We start from the raw sequence: 7,915 nt of genomic DNA, 5'->3' as shown, positions 1-7,915 counted from the left end.
TCGAAGACAACTGATCATTGATCTTGCTTTAATTTCCACAAAATCATTGTGTTAACCAAGATAGTTACCAGATAAATGATTAACATGAGATCATGACTGATAATATTTAAGATTATGGAGAATTGGAGGTTCAATAAACGAGATTCAAGAGACCAAGCTGATACTTAGATTAGGGCTTCATCAACACAGCAGCAACATGATCTGTTATGAAAAGATTATGAGGCTCATGCAACAACTGATAAGCATTGCACTAGATCAACTGTAGGACAAGGAACCAAGTGGTGTGAGAGGATTCTTGGGGTATGGTTTTCGCACACAGAAGCAAGACACCCAAGACTTAAGCAAGCATGTGAGAACATCAATGAAATTATCTCAAGCAACCATTACTATAAGAAAAGGTGGTAGATAGTAAACAGAACATGATGGTAATGTGTTGTTATCCTTTATTGAGTAGGTGCATACTCTTCTTCAGTCGAGAAGATAAATCTCACTTATGTCCAAAAAGGCTAGCCATCTCAAACATGTGCATCATGTTGACGGATGGCACAGATTGACCAATACATAAGCAAGCCATTGAGATAGATCAAAGGATAACCCAGTTAAATTGGTATCAAGCACAAGAGCTAAAGAATGATCTTTAGAAAGATACTCACTAAGATAATTGCAGTCAGGATACAACATGAATATGGTGTACCCCACTAACTGTGAGCATACCTCCTTCTACATGCACGTGTGCATGTGGTTCAAGGCTTTAGGGAATAATGACATTGATGCATAACCAATGTAGTACGTTGCATGATTAAGAATGATTGGCATCATGATATGAGATTCATGATTTGACAGATAACCATTATGCAACCCAACATCTGGTTCTTAGGACAAGGATCATGATACGATATTGTACCACAAAGTAGGTAGATATGATCATGTCTTTAGGAACAGGATGATTTCTTTTAGATAGGTAGCAAAGGGTCCAAAAGAATTTGGGCAAAGCTCAACCTAGGACAAATCATGGGCAAAAGTTGATATTCAAGAAAACCCAACGAGGTTTGGTTAGGTACACAAGCAAAAGCTCATGTGTTCTAAGCAAGAAGGTGTACTTGAGACAACTTGTGAGATAAGCACAATGATAAGGCTTGATGACAACACATGGTCTCACCGAGGACAAGAGGTTAGACAACTTGTGCTACAACCACACCTAGAAAGCAAGGCAACCACACATAAAAAGAACTACTGTGTAGGTAACTAGAAAGGAAGAACCTAACACCAAGCATAGCTACTCAAGCAACATAGAGCAAGGCATTTTATCTAACTTTACACAAGCACAGTGACATCATATTAATTCACAAGTTACTTATTGTTAGAACAAGGGTGTCAAGAGCAAAGTTATGCATAGGGCAATCAATCATGATGATGCATGCTTCGTCCTATTCGTCCTCACAAAATTACCAGCCTAAGGTGGTAATCACGTTCTATAACGGTGGCATAATACGCACACTCTCGACATACAGCTAGTCGTTAGCTACAAACAATCTACGCATTCGTGGTTAGCGTACCTGCAGAAAATTTCATTTCAGCCCAACCCAACAATGATATAAGTGCATGAAATGAAATATTGGACTCTAGGTTGAAAGCTAGATGCTTCCATATATATCCCAATATATATATTTCAGCATCAAACTACCCGAAATGAGATACGCCTATACATACATAGAGACATGTATATACGGCCGTATCACTAACCCACAATTAAGTACCTTCATATATACATGCGTGTAACATGTAAATATTCCAGTAACCAAAGCTAGCTCTCCCCTAGACCGACGGTTGGACGATCATGCTCTCACAACTCACACTTACCTGAGCGTAGGTGCGACGTTGCAAAATTTGAATCTATCAACATATATGGCTAATTCATATATGAGGGCTACCTCTACCATTTGACCACAGGGTAGCATAGTGCGGTCATCATACATACATACCTTGGCCTGGGCGTAGATGTAAATTGATCCATACATTACCACTCAAATGAATGGCATCCATACAATAGCACGCCGTATGGACGACGAAATAAAAATTGCAGTAAGTAAATCCCCCCATAGTTAGTACTTAACTAAGCCACCTAAAGGTCCTTAGTTGGGCATAGAGGAATGACCACTGGCATACTTAGATTAAAAGTTCAGATTTGAACACACCTATATATAGCTATAAGTTGTCAAAACTGATTTTTATAAAGAAAAGCTTTGTTTTAAATACACATGTGACATGTTTACTGTTGAACCTTGCTCCGATACCAGCTGTCACGGAACCGTCCAAATTATAAGAGCACAAGTACAAAAACAATCACTGAAGCGATCAATTTATCATACTTGAGCCCATATAACTCCGGTAGTCCAACAAAATTACGAGGGATTTCAAACCAACCAACATACAAGCCAAGATCGTAGTGATTCAACATAACAAGTCACACGTTACATGCATTTCACAAGTAGTTCAAGTATATCGGAGTTCGATAAGATTATTACAACTCAAGTTTACAATAGCGGAAGCAAAGTAATTTGAAACCAATATCACTTTTATTTCAAATACATGCCAGTACCATGGTCCATTCCAACAAAAGCATCATAGATGAGGTAAGTAGGAAGGATCATGCCCATGATCTTACTCCTTCCCTAAAGCAGGAGTCATCCAAATCTTGCAGTAGCTATGATACATCACAACCTGCAACAAGTGGGAATAAACCCTGAGTACGAGAATGTACTCAGCTAGACTTACCCGTCATAAACCAGAAATAAATGACACCAAGGAGTATGCAAGGCTGATATATAAGTGGAGCTTGTTGGACAACATTTTGCATAAAAAGCTTAAGTATAAATAGTTAAACCTTTCTTATTTAGCATCCATTTAATTCTCATTAACCTATCAACTAGATTAGCACCTGTACTATAGCAATCACTTGATTAATATCAATCAATAATAACCATATCAGGTTTATCAAGGCCGTGATCATCATCATCATCATCATAGAACCATTAAGTTATTTAGTGAATGCTACGTTTGCCGCTGCTCTGTCAAGTTCTCACTATCCGGAAGAGACGGCGATTCGAATCGATTCCTATCCAGCTGGAGGGGTATTCCTAGCACTCACCCAAGCATCCCCCGTCGGAGAGCCAACGGGTCACCTTTGGTACGACTCAGGAATCGCGGTTCCGATCAGCGCCGCACTCCCAGGGCTACCACTCTGCCAGGGAGGTCAGGAATTTTAACTCACCTGCCTTTGGACTTACGCCAATGGTCCCCCGCACACCGCACTTCCTCCGGTAGTGCGCACTTTATACTTGCCGGTCTTCCGGCCTGAGTCATACTACTAGGCTTCGCGGTCGGAACGAGTTATCCGGCCAACTAAGTGTTAGGCATGCGTTCAACATGACAAGAGGACGTACAACGATCGGTCCTTAACCAACACAGACGGGGATAGATCCGCACCCAAGACCTCCATGCCTTGTTGTGTCACTATCATCATCCCGCCCGGTCTCCTTTCATATTATTAACACATGGTTCTTTTCCACGATAGCAAATATAGCCAACCGTGATCCGGAATCCACCTATATCCTGTAGGTGACAGGAAATCACCTGGCTTCTACCGAGCTAAGCATGGCTAAGCATAGACATGATCCTAACTAATTAGGATTCAGGTTATATATATACTGGACAAGGAAGGGTATATATATGCAGCGAGAGTTTCATCCAACTCCTATACTTAATGCAACAATACATATATAACATATATATACTCATTCACTTTCAAAAGTAGGAGGCTTATAATGCTCCGGGGCTTGCCTGGAATGTGACACCGAGTCAGATTAGTTAGCTTGCGCCATCTTGACGGCATCCAAGTTCACAACACTTGTGTAGTCCTCCCATCATCCCGATAGGTCCACCGTCATGCCCTTCACGTGGTTCATCTAGCGTACCTAAATGACATGCAAGATGCAAGTGCATGAACACATGTTTCATAGGATCACATAACACTAATTAACACCACCAAGACATGAGTCACTTAAAACCACACACAATGTAAGTTAATCAAGCATTCATGCATTTTTAGCAATTCTGGACATACATGCAACAGTTGAGTAAATAAATCATAACCAGAGTTCTACAGACCCAAAATCCATGCAACAAGACATTATGGAAAGCTTATAAAATTATATACAATTCATATTTAATCATCTTAGCATGATTAGAAAGTTACCTAAGTCAAACATACATATTTACAGAATCCGGTCCAGGAATTCCAGAGATCAAGCATTTTGACAGATAAACTTAATACCCTTATAACTCAGAAACCATTTGTCCAAATGATATGAAACTCTAACAAAAGCTATATGAAAGAGTTATCTACAACTTTTGTATAGACAAGTTTCACAGCAAACATAATTTATACTATGAAATTCATTGCACAATCAGGACTGCTCATGTTGCCCCAAACAGTAGGGTACAATTATAGGTGGAAAACTGATAGACACTTTAAACAAGCATAACTGGAGTTGTCGACCTCCAACAAACATGATTATTAACTTCGTAGAAAGCTTATAAAGTTACCTACAACTTTATTATTATCATCTTAAGATGATTTCATAGTTAACAAGGTCAATTAACCCCATGAAGACATCTCTGTCCAAAGCATAGACAAGACCTGTCATGCCACATTAAACAGTTATAACATCATTTTCACATGTCCACAAATTATGATTATGGACTCTCTAGAAATCTTACTAAATTGTGAACAACTTTGTTATAAACATCAAGAGCTCATTCGATCACAAAATATCACACATAGCAATATACCAAGCAAACAACTATAAAAGCAATCTATCATTTTTAGGACAGCCCACAACAGCTTCTTGTTTAAATCATAACTGGAGTTACATAACTCCAAAAGACATGCAAGAAGACATTCTGGAAAGCTTAAGAATTTATATACATTTGATATTTAGACATCAAAGCATAATTCTCAACTTAAGCTGGTCGAAATATTAGGATTACTGAATCAGGTCCTAACAGGACAGAGAGCAACCATTTCTAAAACCCAACTTTAAACAGCCATAACATACAAACCACATAACCAATTACCACCAAATTTTAACAGCAGCTAGATAGGTGAATTATCTACAACGTTGCTATAAACAAGATTCCCAGAAGACATCATTTACCTATTGTAATCCAAACAGTTCCACAAACTGTCCAGAAACAACAATTGCAAACAATTAATTATTAACTTATGTTTCAAACATGCTTTTGAGCAAAACCATTGTTACCAACAGTTTGCATAAATCTAAAGAACACCAGAAAACATAGTGGACACTCCTAAATAAACTCTTTTTATGCCATTTGAATAATCATAGCAACCTCTATTAAAAGACAAATTGCTATGCAAGAAAACATGTGAGAGCAAGATAAAACTAAAGATCACCATGTTCGGTAAACACATTGCTATGTTAGTATTTCTCAGGCCACAATATCACCATAATATGGCAACGAAACCATACTTCATCCCTTTTTGCATATAAGAAATACACTCCAGTGAGGGTATGCACATAGCTAACATTATGCAATTGCAAAACCTGAAAGTTTAGGACAGCAGTAGTACAATCACTTAGGGAAAACATATAGGGAGATAAAGGCTATGACAAATTATGTTCTTTAGCATTTTAGAAAGTCTAGGAAATTCTCTATAGATTTCTAATTATAGCATAGGCCTGATTCCTAGGTAGACAAGATTGAAGACAAACACAAACAAGCACCACTGCACAACTAGGACAGAAAACTGATATAAACTTCAGAAATACATAACTGGAGTTCAAACGAACCAAAACTATTGTTCTTTAACAATTTGGAAAGCTCAAGAAAAACACTACAATTTCCTAGTTATCAGCAAAATCTAATTTCGAACTAACATGGTCGAAAACACACCAAACTTCAGATCTGTACAGCATGCAGTTCAAACCTGACAGCAAACTTTGAAAATTCATAACTCTCAAACCTGATGGGATAAAATCATGATATTTCACGAGCTAGTAGATCTGAAGGTCCTCTACAACTTTGTAGTTGACGAAAACACCTATTTCATCTTCTATGTTGCCTTGATTTCTTCCCCAAGGAAATCTGCAGAAACTGTCAGTCTGAAATCCGAGGAACAACATTCCAACAACTTTTCTCCCTCACTAATCCACTTATTCCCATGGCCAAACTCTACCTAAACACTAAACTCATTCAGTGAAGGGCGAAATCCAACTCACCATGGTCACCCACAAACCCTAGGGAAGCAGGAAGAGGTGGGGAAGACCAATCTTCATGGAAGACCATTGGACACTGGAGCAGGGTTGCTGCTTTCTGCAGTAAAGGGAGGGGGAGATGGGGAAGATGGAGATGGGCTTTTGGGATGTGCTCACCACGGTCTTGGGATGCTCCAGTAGGAGTAGTTCAGCCAGGAACACAGCAAGGAAGGAGATCGAGATGGGGACTCCTCCATGGCTTAAGCTTGAAGAAGATGAAGCTTGGGGCTGTCTTCACCATCTTTGGCAAGGCTGAGGGCGTGGGGAGCAGCAGCTCATCACTGGTGTCATCCTCCAGCAAGGGCTGGGCGTCCTCCTCCTTCTTCTCCTCTCCTCTTCTTCTTCTCCTCTCCTCTCCTTTTCCTCTCTCCCTCTGTTTCCTGGTGCTTGGCGTTGGGACAAATGGGGGATTGAGAGAGGGAGTGTGGAGGGCTGGGGTATATATATATATGTGTGATATGTGCTGACATGTGGACCCAGAGCAAGTGTATATGGGTCTATATGTAAGCAAAAATGTATTATCCAAGTTTAAATTGGGGCTTACTTTCATGGATTAACCTTAACATGATCATCACCACTTATCATGACATGTTTGAGCTCAAAACCTAAAGTCCAACTCGTGGCAAACACCTGGGGTGTTACAACTTCATCTCTCACCCTTGATTGAAAGAACAAGTGACATTTGAAAGTGGAAGGTGACTTGGTGAGGCTTCACATGGATCATGCCATGTCACCAAGCCCTGGACATCCCCATGGTGGGGTCGGCCGACCCCAACTTTATGAGTCCAAGTGCTCATTTTCTTCGGATTTGATTGCTCCTCCATCCAAATATTAAGAATACATGTGGAACCATTTATTGATAAAAATATGTCTATGTCATGGTATTGTTCCTTTGTTTCAAAGACTGTTGATAGTGTTTTGATGTGGATTTTTATAGTATATCCACCATCAACAAGATCCCCCAAGCTTAACCTTTGCTCGTCCTAAGCAAATAATTAAACTTAGTGGATCATGAGTTGCTTCAGTGTTCATATTCCTAGAGTACCATGTATACAACAAAATATTTCACATAGTCATGGAAAATTTAGTTATGAAAAACTCACCCATATTACCTGTTGGGTATTTTTAACGCAAATAGAAAAATCCACAAGCACACAGATACCGATGTAGCTTTCACCTAGGAGTATTCCAAGTTATCGATTTTCGACAGGGAACGCAAGCTATACCAGTTAAGTTTTATGTCGCCCATGGATAACTATATATATACATATGATTTTGTAGGGAGAGAAGAATTTTCCTAAGAGTTCTATAGATTGACCTAGGAATTAGGGTTTACTCTAGGGTTACTTATTTTTGGACATCATAATACTAACCACGAAAAGGGATGAGACGGGGGCTAGGAAGCTCTGACTATAGTTCTACAAACACTGATCCCAACATGGTGGAATACGTCGACTATTAGAAATGTCATGATCCTAGGGCTACCACAACAATCCACTAGATTGGGTGCAATTTCAGGTAATTGCAAGACTAAGTGCCACACTTAACCTATTAATTACTACTCTAGTGTATCAAAG

General features: G+C 39.4%; 1 long non-coding RNA gene across 2 annotated transcripts; it reads right to left on the bottom strand.

The window, feature by feature from the left end:
- On the bottom strand, nt 3,932-6,967 carry LOC110436264. 2 transcript variants are annotated; one of them, XR_002454074.1, is made up of 3 exons: nt 6,047-6,966; nt 4,606-4,699; nt 3,932-3,974 (listed from the first exon to the last, which is right to left on the bottom strand). It is a non-coding gene; the product is annotated as an uncharacterized LOC110436264 (long non-coding RNA). The 2 variants fall into 2 exon arrangements; XR_002454075.1 differs by having other exon boundaries at nt 3,935-3,974; nt 4,610-4,699; nt 6,047-6,967.

This window comes from Sorghum bicolor, chromosome 6 (genome assembly GCF_000003195.3).
Source record: "Sorghum bicolor cultivar BTx623 chromosome 6, Sorghum_bicolor_NCBIv3, whole genome shotgun sequence".
NCBI lineage: Eukaryota > Viridiplantae > Streptophyta > Magnoliopsida > Poales > Poaceae > Sorghum > Sorghum bicolor.
Note: the sequence above shows the minus strand (reverse complement) of the source record. Positions and strands in the feature narration are given on the sequence as shown.